This window comes from Rhynchophorus ferrugineus, unplaced genomic scaffold (assembly GCF_030347505.1).
Source record: "Rhynchophorus ferrugineus isolate W39M unplaced genomic scaffold, kcgeb_rfMv2 rfM2, whole genome shotgun sequence".
NCBI classification, from domain to species: Eukaryota; Metazoa; Arthropoda; class Insecta; order Coleoptera; family Curculionidae; genus Rhynchophorus; species Rhynchophorus ferrugineus.
In genome coordinates this window covers 62,254,751-62,268,834 of record NW_027472581.1, presented here as the reverse complement: position 1 = coordinate 62,268,834, position 14,084 = coordinate 62,254,751, and the positions used below count along the sequence as shown (strand labels likewise).

Here is a 14,084-nt window from a genome sequence, read left to right as displayed (position 1 = left end):
CAAAAAAGTTAAACAAACAATAATGAGACATATTAATATTAAAAAAGCTCCTGGTTATGACTTAATTACTGGTAAAATTTTAAAAGAATTATCAGAAAAGGGTATAAAACTATTAACATAATATATTTAATGCTATTCTACGAACTAATCACTTCCCTAGTATCTCGGAAGTAGCTAAAATATTAATGATATACCAGAAGATATGACCTCCTACCGACCTATAAGTTTATTACCGATAATGTCGAAAGTTTTTGAGAATTTTCCATTTCGTCATATGGAATCCACCTATACCGCTAGCAAATCTAATATATCCATCATTCAACGGTTCCAAAATAAAGTGTTGCGTGCCATTGTTGATGCTCCGTACTATATTTCAAATACAGTGATACAACGCGATATTCCTCTAGAATCTATAACGAGTGTAATTCAATGTGTTTGTGTGAAGTACTTCGAAAGAGTGTCGGTGCATCCCAATGTACTCGCTAATCAGCTAAATATGCGACGTGATAGTGAAGTGCTTAGACTAAAACGTTTAACACCACCTGATCTGATTACTGGACATATGTAGACTTTAGAATAAGACTAATTAATTAAGATAATATTTTATACAGAAGATTGCTTAATGAAATGATTTTCTACATGGCATGTATATATAACATAGACATAAGAAATACTTATTGCCAATAGGGCAGATTGTGGAATCACAGAGAGTAATAAAAAAAGATCCTCGCGGGTATTGAGATCATTTCACATTAAAAAGGCATTTATTGGAAAATATTGGTATAATTAGGCTTTTTCCCATTATTACCATAGTTGGCCCAACATTGCCATATTGTATCGAAAACACCACGTTGGTTTGACAGTGATCTAATCACGAACGAAATATAACTTACGAAATATATATTAATAAGCAATTAAATGCAGTTATATCAAAATGTAAATTATTACAAAATTAAATTCCGTTCATATAGGGCTTCACCAAATTCTTGATAGAAGGCAGCGTGGCCGAGAGGTCTAAGGCGCTGGTTTTAGGCACCAGTCCAAAAGGGCGTGGTTTCGAATCCCACCGCTGTCAAAATTAGTCATTATTAGTCATAATTAGTATCGTCAAGGACCTAATCATAAGTTGATTTTCGCACTTCTTCCGTATTTTGAAACTGTGTGCCAACCAAGTCATGTTGGATTGATTTGAACGAGTAGTAATCCGAAGTCGCTATGTCTGAGAAATACGCTTAAAGTGGTAGAACTTTCCATTCACGCTGCAACAGTGTGGTTGAGAGTTGCCTTGGGAGGATGAGTTAGTGTTTGTTACTCCCTATTACCGGACTTTTTTTTATAAGAGTACGTCGTTTTGTTCAATTTGTTCAATCGATGATAGTAGACATAGGCTGTAATAATTTAATTTAGTTTTATCCGTTCGTAATATACTAGACTAGCGTTAGAAACTACGACTCGAGTCGACTGAAAACGACTATCGACTGTTTAATAATTGACTACTTTTTACTCGACTGTTTCAGTCTACTACTTTTAGTAACTATTTTCGGACCTACTAGTTTCATTCGACTGATTTTTAACGTTTTTGTCATCCTAATCGCGACTTTGAAAGTCCATCTTTTGTATGTGTCTAATTTATGCTTACATAGATTTATATGGTTTTATGTTTTGTTTGTAGTACGATTGTAAATAACAATATATTGTACATTAATATGGCAGCATTTTCGAACTCTATTTTTCAAGTTTATTTATTAATGTAGTAAGGTAAAAGGAACACCATTTTTAGTGAGAAATAGTAAAATAATTTTGACTGCATTTACGTTATCTTAGCAACTATTGGGTCTTTTTTGATTGCCTTTTTCGATGTTTGTTTAAGCTTTTGGAATGTTAAAACTTCTTTCATTCAAGTTTAAACGAATAATAATATTCCTAATAATGAAATATGACTTATTAGTGATAACAAAAATGTATTTAAATAAGGTGCGATGGTAAAATAGTTGATAAAGATTGATTGAGAAAATAAGATAAAAATAATTAATAGTCATTACTCCATTCTCTTTACAATCAAGTACAATATATAAAATATAAAAATAATTTTACATGATTCAAAATCAAAATTGCCAAAGTAAGTTCGGGAACAAATATGTGCATCTCCGTGTCACTTTAGGCATGGTTGAAAAAAACTAAGCACATGAAATGAAATAACAATAAACCAATTACTTTTATTATATTATGTTCTTGTTACTTTACGAATATTATAATACGGTTATATATACTTGGAAACATTATTCTATTCCTTTTTTCACATTGTCGCTTGTCCATTTAAAATTATTTAAAACGAAAATCAAAACACAGAGAATCACATACATCTCAAAATTAGTACGGAAAAAAATTTGTACATCTTTCATTATCACACATTCAGTACATTCGTTAATTATCGCTGAATAGAAAAACAGTGAAGTGTGCCTTTGACCGAAATTGTAATTACTATTTTTGCGACTAACGACTGTTTCTACTATTTTCAGTCCATAGTTCACAACACTATACTAGACGTTACTGATCCCACCATATAAAAAACTTAGAAGAATGAATATTCCATTTCAGTGTGTATGTGGGACGATTTTCGACTGCCCTATCGCTTTTTACGCTTGGGCATTTCGTCACAATATGCTACAGAAAACTGTATATTTTTCCTGCCAAGCGACGATTTTGAAACAGTTTGAAATTATATATTCAGTTAATTAGTATGATAACCAAGCAACCTTTTTTTAATTTATAAACATTTTTCGTTAAAATGTTTAAAGAGTTGAATCCAAATCTGACAATTGGGGCATCGCTACCACTGATCAATATACATGCAAACATTTAATGCACTAAAGTAAGTTTACTGCTCCCAAAACAAAAAAACAATGGCCAAATACCAAAGTCACAAATAGTATCGCAATTATGTCTGCGCTGGAAAAAGTATGTAGATTCTTAAGAGAACTATTTTGAGGAATATCAAATGATTTTAATGATAAGTTCTGCAAATAAATTAATTTACCAATTACTTCCATTATAATAAGATTTTACGTAAAAAAAACTGTTTTAATTTATGGAAAAAATATGCGGATGGTTGAACGGTAATACGAAGCGACATTGCGGGTCTTATTAGAAAACAGACCAACACGTTTCATTCGTTCACCATTCAGGGAGTTCTAGAAACAGACTGGACAATAAGTGCCGTGTTACATAACACCTCCCTCCTAAAGAAACGGCTCCAGGGATACGTCGTTGTTATTCCGTCTGGGCAGCTTATAGTTTTTATAAAAATTGTTTTTGGGTTATCGACTGTACCTTCGTCCGACAGTTTGCCTTTGAAGATCTTCGAAATGGCACTGTTTGTACCTATATATCCATGGTACTCATTTACGAAATGGTTTTCCAAATTTTTATGACTCCATATTCCAATAGTCTACGGCTAAGAAACCGAGATACTGCAATCCGCTTTTCCGCCGTTCACCCTAAATTGCTAGGGGTGTTAAAGCTTGAGTGTTTCTTACTTGGAGTAGTTTATGGTTACGAGTCGTTGGACACCTTCAATCCACCGTGTATGGCTTTACAGTCCAAGCTCTTAGCCCTTAGCTTGCTTGACCTTACAAACTAAATTAAACTACACCAAGAAACCCCTTTGTTTAACTGCGGAACGACTTCCAATCCTAGTCAACCTGTCTTCTTTTTTGATAATTTCATTCCAGTTAATTGAATTAATTCAAAAGAGAACAGCCTGATTACCTTTCCGGAATCCTTACGAGTGCACCAGTTTTCTTTTGTGAGGGGGTAATAATAAAAAATAAACTCTTATTTAATTAAAAAACTGTTTTAGTTAATGGGAAAAAAGAGGCGACAGGTTCAACCGTTATACGAAGAGACACTGATTAGAAAACAGACCAACTCGTCTCACTCCACCATTCAGGTAGTTTTAGAGATACATGGCTGAAAAGTAAGGGCCGTAACATCCAGTTTCTTCAATGAAAGATGAATTATCAAACAAATATAAGAGAAAAGCAAATCATCAATATTAGAGAAGAAATATCAAACAAATATCTATGCCAAAATATAGAGGTTAAATTTTAACTTGCGACAACAAAGCTGCCATTACTTTTTGTACAAAATTTTGTCATAAATTATAAGTAATATCATTAAAATCAGTGCATTTTATGGTTATATGACATACTGACTATAACTCCCATGAGGAGCTTTTTAATTAACTGCAAAAGTAAATGTTAAGTAATTATTAGTCTGAACTGATGTGATTAAATCTAAAATATCAAATTAAAGAGAAATTTGTAATTATAGAACATTTGTAAATGATATATTGGTAGCATTTATTATATCTTACTCTAAACGATAAACTGACAATGTAAGTAAACTCCATTTAAATACACACTTTATTTTCTAAAATAAATTAATATATCCGTTTCAAATCTATGTCACCTACAACTGTTACTATATATTCATATGTTCCTTGAAATATGTCTTTTGACGGATGTTTAACGCGTTGTTCTAGTAAATACGCCACAAACATAAACCGCGTACATAATTGGTCGAAATAGGTACAAAAATACAGCGGAAACATAACAAAAACACGTATTATTAAATCGCAATAATGACGGTGAAACAGTTAGACGTATGAAATCTGGTGAAATCAGTTTGACGATTAGGTCAATCTTCTATTCTTAATCACATATCCAGCATGTCTCATATTGACAGCCATATTAATACCAATGAAATGTTTTCACCAATGTGGAGGAATGTGCTTTGTGGATAACCATCAACTAAAAAATATGTTATATTTAAAACCAATCGAAAAAATGTTAAAATGGTACATATGTAATATCGTGTAACTGATTGTTCAGAATAAAAAAAATGTGTGTTTATGTTAGATTGGGTGATGTTATGAGTGGGAAGTTTTATTGTGAAAAATGGTACAATTTATGTTATTCAAAGTATCGTTTATAGATAGGCGCTACTTTTCCCAATCTTTTAGACAATTTACACATTCTGAAAGAACAATGCATCTTTCGCGGCTATCCATGAATCGACCCATTTTTTGGCATTCTCATAAGAAATATAGCACTGTTAACCATGTCACAACTAATACATTGCAAAAAATAGCAATTATAATTAGCAAAGTCTGGAGAATACGGCGGGTGAACATTTGTTGTTCACACTTCGACGAAGTGACACATACTGGAAAGTGAAGCCTGTCAGTGAAGCTTCAACATGAAGTTAGTTGCAAATATAGCCGATGCTATTAATATACAGTAACACCAGCTGTTGTATATCTTTAAGATTAATTTATAGGCCTGATGGGATTGATGGCAGTATCACTTGTTTTAAAGTAACATAAGAGTTAATGCTTTTAAACCTCACATATTTTATAATTGGCACAGTCAGTATGATTCCAGGAAAATTACAATGTTGTATTCTTTTGAATTTTTTAAATTAACCATTATTAACTTACTTATCAAGAAAAGAAATATATGAAGCGAATGAAACAGGTTGAAGTTGGATTGGCAAACGTTTCGCAGTTACTCGGAGCATTATTTGGCTTAGTCAAAGCTTAGAAAAGGTGGATTGAGGATTCTGCTAAAACGAATTAAAATTAGAAGACATACAGGCTTTGAGAAACACTTGTCGTCCGTGGGTTCTTGTCCCAAGCATTGCAGTTCAAGATATAAAGCCACCAAAGGTAGACTAAAGTTGCTGTGAACTACCATAGTATACTGAAGTTTGAACAGAAGAATAACAGAGAGTTTGGGGTTGGAACAAATGTGCACCAATAAATTTGGGTAAAAAAGCAATTCCTAAAAGTGTTAAAGACCAAGTGGCAGCAGAAGGTGCAATCGATACTCGTGAAAAGTTTTGAAACTATAAGTTGTCCAGACGGGAACGATCACGTATCCTAGTGATCATTTCATTAGAAGGGAGGTGTATATAGCGCAACTGATAGAGCCTTGGCTGTTTTTAAAAATATGATGTGTTTATTTTAAACTCTGTGAGATGTGATTAGTGAGATGTTTGGACAATTAGGTTTGTTAACATTAAATAGAACTGACAGTAGACAGTATCATTTGTGTTTAGGTCAACCATATACAAAAAAGTAGTTGCGAGAAAAAGATACTCTCCGAATAATTTAAATATTAAAAAACCCCTCCTAAGAACATATTTTTTTCCCTCACGAGGCTCAGACTGATAGTCTGGGTTCGGGCAATGACGATCCCGGGGCCCCAGTTGTGTGTTGTATTGGTAGCGTCCCCTATATGTTCTATGTTTTTCTTTCCCAGATATGGAAATACATAAATTGGAGAATAAAGTTACGGTGCAGGGACTCGGAATCCCATTCCCGGTCGAGGCCGTGGGTGGTCGCTCTGGCCCCGCTCGACCGTTAGCCTTTAACTGCCAAGCATTTCCCAATACTGGCACCCAAAACATTTGTCTAAGGAGACCCAGGAGGGAAAACGAGTTAATGAATATACGCAGAATGATTATTATAGATATTTTGTGATATCTTCAGAAAATAATCTGTTGACGGATCTTTCGCCATTTGTGATATACAGAGAGTTGTTTTCAGCGTGGTGGTGGAAGACATACAGTCAACTAAGAAACTGAGAAATGGAACAATACTGGTAGTAGTGGCAAACCTTAGACAGTCGGAAAAAATATTGAAGCTAAGAAAGATTCTGCAACTGTGTCAACTGCTGCCAGGAGCACATCACAAGATACAGGGAATGCCCTGTATATAAAGAAAAATTACTAATACAAAAAGTGAAAACCGAAGAGAAGATATCGTATTTTATGGCCAGAAATATAGCTAGACAGCAATTTGGTAATACCCAAATGCATTATGTTAAAGCTGTCAAAAAGAGCTATGTCACCACAGCCACTCAATGTAACATCGATGATCGGAAAACAAAGGAGACAATAAAATTAGCAGCATCCACCTCCACTCGGGAGACTCCTTCGATTAGAAAGAAAACAACCACAGAAAACTTCACGACTACATTCCGAGAGGCGATGGCCCCTCCACTTTCACACCGAAGGTCCTCATCATCCCGAGTTGCTTCGGATGGGAAGGATCGATCCCTTCCCCGTCCTCCCCCTATTCCCCATTTCCATTCGTCCCAATCCACGTCCCGGAAAAGCGGAGACGCCTCCTCCACTTTGCTTACTAGGGGAAAAGAGAAACAGACTGATCCTGAAAACAGTCGGAACTCGACGTTTGGCTCATCGCGTGGATCGTCAAGACCAAGCAAAAGGAACAATAAAGATCACTCTAACGATCACACTAGTAGAAGCTTCAAAAATAAATCTAGTAGCAACATGGATATAGAGGAACCAGCATAACGAACACAATGACAATCATAACACAATGCAACATCAACGGACTTAAAAGAAAGCAAGAAGGGCTTCGACTCATCATAGGATTATACAAACCATCAATCATGCTCTTGCAAGAAACTAATTTATCCCCTGAAGACTCTTTCCAGGTGCTAGGTTACAATATCATAAGAAAGGACAGGACAAACAGTGCACGTCCATCTGGAGACGTAGTTATTTTAATCCGCACAGAAATACACGAAGAAAAGCTTAACATTATAACAGAGCTTGAATCAGTAGCTGTCAGAGCATATTTATCTGGCAGAAAGGTTTCACTGTGTAATTTGTATCTGTCTCCCTCCGCGAGCATTGAATGAACTAGTATAGAAGCTCTGGTTTCATAAATTCCAAATCCCAAAATCATCATAGGATCTCAATGCTCATGCGCTTGAGTGGGGGTCGCCTAAATACAATCAAAAGGGTCAATGGATTATTGAGGTGATTGATGACAATAATCTGTGTATTATGAATGATGGATCGCCTACATTTGTATCTGCTTTGTCAGGCATTTTATCGCACTTGGACTTGAACCTGTGCTCTTCCTCAATGGTTGGACAGGCGAGATGGACAACTATAGCTGATATTCATGACAGCGATCACTTTCCCACTCTGGATGAATTCACTGACTCACCTGGCATATCACCTACAGCGATTGGACTTAATATTAGATGCACTGATTAGGATCAATACAGGTCGCTGACTGAAACCACCCCTATCACTACTATTCACTACCTTTTCCTACAGAAACCAGACTGGATCAATATAAAGAAAAGGCACATAAGCCCCATCATCAGTCTTCCAGAGGATATACAATCGAATGATGATTATTATCCCAGACGCGAACAGTAGAATCCCTACTATAACACCATGACAGTTCTTAAAAATATACACAGACTTCTCTATGAAGGCTCTGCATAAGGAAACAACTAGTCCTCCTACAATAAAAAGGCTTTTTCGACAGATAATTGAAGAGAATTATCCGAATCATCTTATTATCTACACAAATGGTTCAAAACGAGAAAACTTTGTGGGTGCCGCTTACACGTCTAGCATACTTGAGAGACACTTTTGGCTTCCATCACTAACTAGCGTTTTCTCCGCGGAACTGCTGGATATCTATATGACCCTATATTCTGCGTTGGAAGAATTATCTATTAACGGATCGATACTAATAGTATCGAATTCTATGAGTTCCCGAGAGAGCCTAAGATCGGTACGTACAGTCCACCCTCTGGCCACATACATCAGAGAGCGTACCCTTGGGTCCCCTCTCATAAGGGAATACCCGGTAATGAAAGAGCCGACCACTTGGCAAGCAAGGAAGAGGGGTCAATCAAATTAAATAAAGTATTTAGAAAAACAGATGCCAAAACTTATGTGAAGGATCTCTATAGGCAGTTAACCCAACTGGATTGGGACCTTCTCACAAAAAAACAACAAATTATGGGAAATTAAAAAAATAGTTTATCTGTCCATCAATTATAATAACATCAGTAGATATAAGTCAAATATCTTCGCACGACTACGGATAGGGCACTGTAAACTAACTCATGAATATTTGTGGAAGAGACGGAGCCCATCCTTGTGTGATCTATGCCAGACTCAACTTAGTGTCAGACACATCCTTCTGGATTGTCAGGAACATGGTGATCTGAAGACACAACTAAAAATACCGAGAACATTGGAGAAATTGGCCCAACCTGAGCAACTGAACCTGCTAATTAGCTACCTAAAGACCGCAGACCTAATTCAACATTTGTAACAACCATTAAGAAAATGATTATTTTAAAAATTTTATAATGTAATTTATATATGCTGTTAATATTCCTGTAGCACTTAATGTCTCATAACACATTGTAATCCACCCTAAATAGCCCAGGGGGCCAAGGGGTTAAATAAACAAATAAATAAATAAATAAAACATATTCCTTGACGGTTACGTTTTGAAAATCGAATTGAAAAAAATCGATTTTGTTCAAATTTGTAGAGTAAAATACCTCTAAATTTATAAATTAAGATAAATTGTAAAAATAAAATAGATTAATTTTAAATTATTGAGATAATATTAATTTTATTAACAATCTAATATAAAAAGTGATATTGATCTCGTCTGAAAAATCCAATAGTCTAATAAAATTTAATAATTGTAAGGCAGTGATAATTTATGAACCAAATAACTAAATAAGTTTAACATATTATAAATGAAGTAAGAAGCAGAGTATTTATAATGCAATCAAGTAAAATTATGTGGACACAATTATGCGAGAAGTAGAAAAAACAAGGTGATCAATGCGATGCTGCAAACTCATTCATAGGATGTTGAGGCTTATAGCATTTTTCATGATATAGTTCACATTTCAGAGTTATATGACTTGAGAATTAATAAAGAAAAGATCAAAGTATTGATGGCTTGCTGCTATTGTTAATTGTGAATCTCAACGGAATCCAATTGGAGTAAGGTCAAGAGTTCAAATACTTGTGCCGAGTAATCATCTTCTTTTATTGGAAGTTATAAGCTTATTTGCATATCTAATATATTTTTATCAATTGGATGAACAAAATATTTGACGAATTTTTTATACAACAATTAATTATTACATCATATAGTGATAGTAAAACTTATATAACATAATAATGCAATACCGCTTTTAAAATGCAAAACATGAATTTAAACAGTCTTAAATTTAATTAGTGCCTTCTAGGTAACGTTGTGATAATATATTAGAGTGTAAAACATTAGGAAAGCGTTAAAAATATAATTGGAGTTTTGTTTAAATATTTAGTCCAAAAATTGCCAGTGGACATGAAAGCTTCGTACTGTCAATTTGTGTTAACTTGATTTGTTAGATAACCCGTTCAATAGCAGGCTGAAGAAGCATCTCGTTATTTATTAATGATTTACTCTGAAATGTAAGTTCGATCATCTTGTAGAGGTTAATCATTAGGCCGCTTTCTATCTTTAGGGTACCACACCTTTATCTTCGTTCATATTAAATATCGGTCAATTATTCGACTGACCTGAGGACTAGTATCAGGTTTGAGAAAAATATAACTTTTACATTAAAATGATGGAAATATTTCCCGGTACTTATTCTTGAAGTATTGGAAATAAAAATGGAATTGATGAAATAATCAAAAAACCTAGAATACATATGAAGTTCAAACAACATTGGAAAACCACCACTTGTCCTTAGGAATACTATAAAAAAAAAAACAGTTTTATATCAAAAGAACAGTTTTGTTTATCCAATTGATAAAAATATATTAGATATGCAAATAAGCTTCTAACTTCCAATAAAAGAAGACGATAACTCGACACAAGTCTTGAACTCTTGACCTTACTCTAATTGGATTCCGCTGAGATTCACAATTAACAATAGCAGCAAGCCATCAATACTTTGATATTTCTTTATTAATTCTCAAGTCATATAACACTGAAATGAAAACTATATGTTTTCATATACTATGTTTTTTCTAGTTCAGGCATAATTGAATCCACATAATTTTATTTGATTGTATTATATATACTCTGCTTCTTACTTCATTTATAATACGCTAAACTTATTTGTAGACGACATTTGACTTTCACAGAATAAAGACGTGTTCGGAGAGACGACCAGTGAAACGATACAAAAGTGTCATACATATGTGTCATAAAAGCGGTGTTAAAAAAAAGTCTAACGACATTTTAAAGACTGCTGAAAAAGTGAAAGTGCGATCAGAAAAAAAGGTCGGAACAGTAGAAAATAAATGAAAAATGCCATAAAACGTCGAAAGGGTCGAAAATTCTACATCTGGACCACAAATTCAGCGTAGAATAATTTAAAACATAAAAATAACAGTACTATTTCAACAATACGTAAAAAAATATGGAGAAGAACACTGCACAAAAAGTAGATAAAATAGAAATATCGACATCAGGCGTATCACATATTGCAGTTTTGAATCTAGAGAACACAACCAGAACCCAGAGCGAACAGGAATTCTACAATGCGTGGATGAACGAAAAGTCAGCGCGGGAGAGTCTTGAAATTGCATTAACGAATATCCAAAAACAAATAAATGCCCTCCAGCTACAACTAAATAAACAAAGCTCTGATGGCTTTGTTTATTTACGATAAACACAACGATAAACCACCAAGCCAACAAAAGCAGTCCAATTGTTACATACGAAAGAGATGAAGAAGAATTGCAGAAAGAAATAGGCTGCATAACGGTTAAAAATTAAAAAAAAAGTACATAATTCCCCAGGATCCTCACCACAGCAAATAAAAATAAAACAAAATAATGAACAAAATAAAGAAATTAGAATTCCCAGGCCACCCCCAATTATCGTAAGTAATGTTACCGACTTTGACTTGCTTTACGAAACACTAAGGTCCAACTATAGTATACAAAGCAAGGGTACTAAACAATGGACAAATAAAACTGAACGCAGAGTGTCGTACAACATTCACAATAATAATAGATTGTTTAGAGTTGCTGAAACTGCAATAGCACTCTTATAAAGACAAACAAACCAGAGACGTCAAAGTTATGGCAACAGGGCTTCATCAACAGCTAAAAGTGAAAAAATTATCGCGGAACTAAACCAAAATGGGCTTAAGTGCTTAAATGCGACAAATATTTTAAAAAAAGAAAAGACCAAAAATAACAAAGGAGAAATTCTAGTCCACAAGAAGCCATTACCTCTATTTATGTTAGCCTTTGAATATGATATGGAATAAAAACCATTTTTAGTATAAAAAGAATTTTAGGGGTCGAAATAAAAATCGAACCTCTAAAAAAATCGAACTTAATACCGCAATGCAAAAGATGCCAATTGCATGGACACATACAGAAGCAGAAGGGAACCTAGATGTGTAAAATGGTCAGGTAAACATATCACCACAGAGTGTAGAAAAAACAAAGAAGCTAAACCGAAATGTGCAAATTGCAATGAAGCGCATCCGGCAAGTTATAGAGGATGTGTAGTTGCTAAAACACTACAAGAGAGGAGAAATAAAGTAACTCACGTTAAACCTCAAGAAACAATGAGTGAAAAGAAACAACCAAAAAAATATAACAACGTTAATTGTGACCAACGAATTGCTACATAAACTAATAGGAAAGCTGGACAGATCAGAAAAAATGATCGAATATTTTTCCGAAAGGATTGAAAAATTAGAAATAAGAAACATTAGGCATGCGGCCCCAAAAACCCGAAATGGCAAATAAGGATATCCGAATAACAATTTGGAACGCTAATGGAATCCAACAACATCACGCTACCCTATAAGTATTCCTAGATATGCAAAAAAGATATTTGCCTAATATCAGAAACCCATTTAACAAAAGAATCCTTTATAAAATTTAGACGATATATATTTTATCATACCATATTTTATCATCCAGCTAACACCGCAAGAGGTGGAAGTGCAATAATAATAAAAACCCACCAACAAGAACCCGGGCTCAGTACAACAGAAAATCAGGTAATAGTAGTAATTATTAAATCAAGCAGATACAAGGTTACAATAGCCACAATTTATTGTCCTCCAAGATACAATCCAAAAAAAGGAAAAGTATTTGAATGTCCTAAGCAATCTGGGAGAAAAATTTATAATTGGAGGCTATTTCAATGCAAAACATACAAGATGGGGATCCAGAATAACAACAACTAAAAGCAATGAACTGCATAAAGCAGCTGCTGAACTAAGATGTAGTTACATGTCAATTGGAAAACCAACTTATTGGCCGACTGATCAAGAGAAAACCCCAGACCTTAGATTTCTTCATAGTAAGAAACATAACATCCAACTATATAAAAGTCGAAGAAAATTTTGAGCTCAGAAGAAGTTCAGATCATACGCCAGTGATTATGACATTGAGCGAAAATATAATAAGAAAAGAAAGAAACCCAACATTAACAAACAAGAGGACAGACTGGGAAGGCTTTGCTGAAGAATTGAACAAACGAATTCAACTAAATGTACCGCTCAAGACAACCAAACAATTAAATTTTGAAGCAGAAAAATTGGTAGTAGATATTCAAGAAGTTACTTGGAATAATACTCCAGAAATTAAGTGTACAACTAAAGGAATTAATTATCCAAAAGAAGTGAAGGAAATGGTAGCTGAAAAACGTAAATTAAGAAAAAAAAATGGCAACAAAACAGAACACCGGAAAATAAAAATAGTTTAAACAATATAACCCAAAGACTGAAAAGAGAAATACTGGAAATAAAAAACAAAACCATAAATGACTATCTCAGAAATTTAACACATGCTAAAGAAACTGATTACTCACTCTGGAGAGCCACAAAATATCTAAAGCACTCATGTCTAGACAGTCCACCTATAAGAGACCTATGTGGGAATTGGGCACGTGGTAATCACCAAAAAGCAGAAGCATTTGCTGAATATCTAAAAAAAACTTTCAAACCAGACGAAACTAATATTGACCATAATTTGCCGGACAAATAAGCTGAAAATCCGATGATCGAATTGGTCACGCCAAAAGAGTTAATCAAAGTTATTAAAACTGACATTAACCCCAGGAAATCACTAGGCTACGATTTAATAACAGGAGAACTACTGCAAAAATTACCAAGAAAGACTACCAAGAGAGACTACCAATACAGCATTTAGATTAAAACATGTCCCAGACATTTGGAAGATGGCGGAAA

The 14,084-nt window shown here is 34.2% G+C and overlaps 1 protein-coding gene and 1 non-coding gene across 5 annotated transcripts in view; one reads left to right on the top strand and one right to left on the bottom strand.

Annotated features, from left to right (window-relative positions):
• Window positions 1–14,084, bottom strand: part of jvl (javelin-like) — a 317,251-nt gene that overhangs the window by 258,459 nt on the left and 44,708 nt on the right. The gene's annotated exons all lie outside the window — the stretch shown is intronic.
• On the top strand, window positions 996–1,075 carry TRNAL-UAG (transfer RNA leucine (anticodon UAG)). Its single transcript has one exon. It is a non-coding gene; the product is annotated as a tRNA-Leu (tRNA).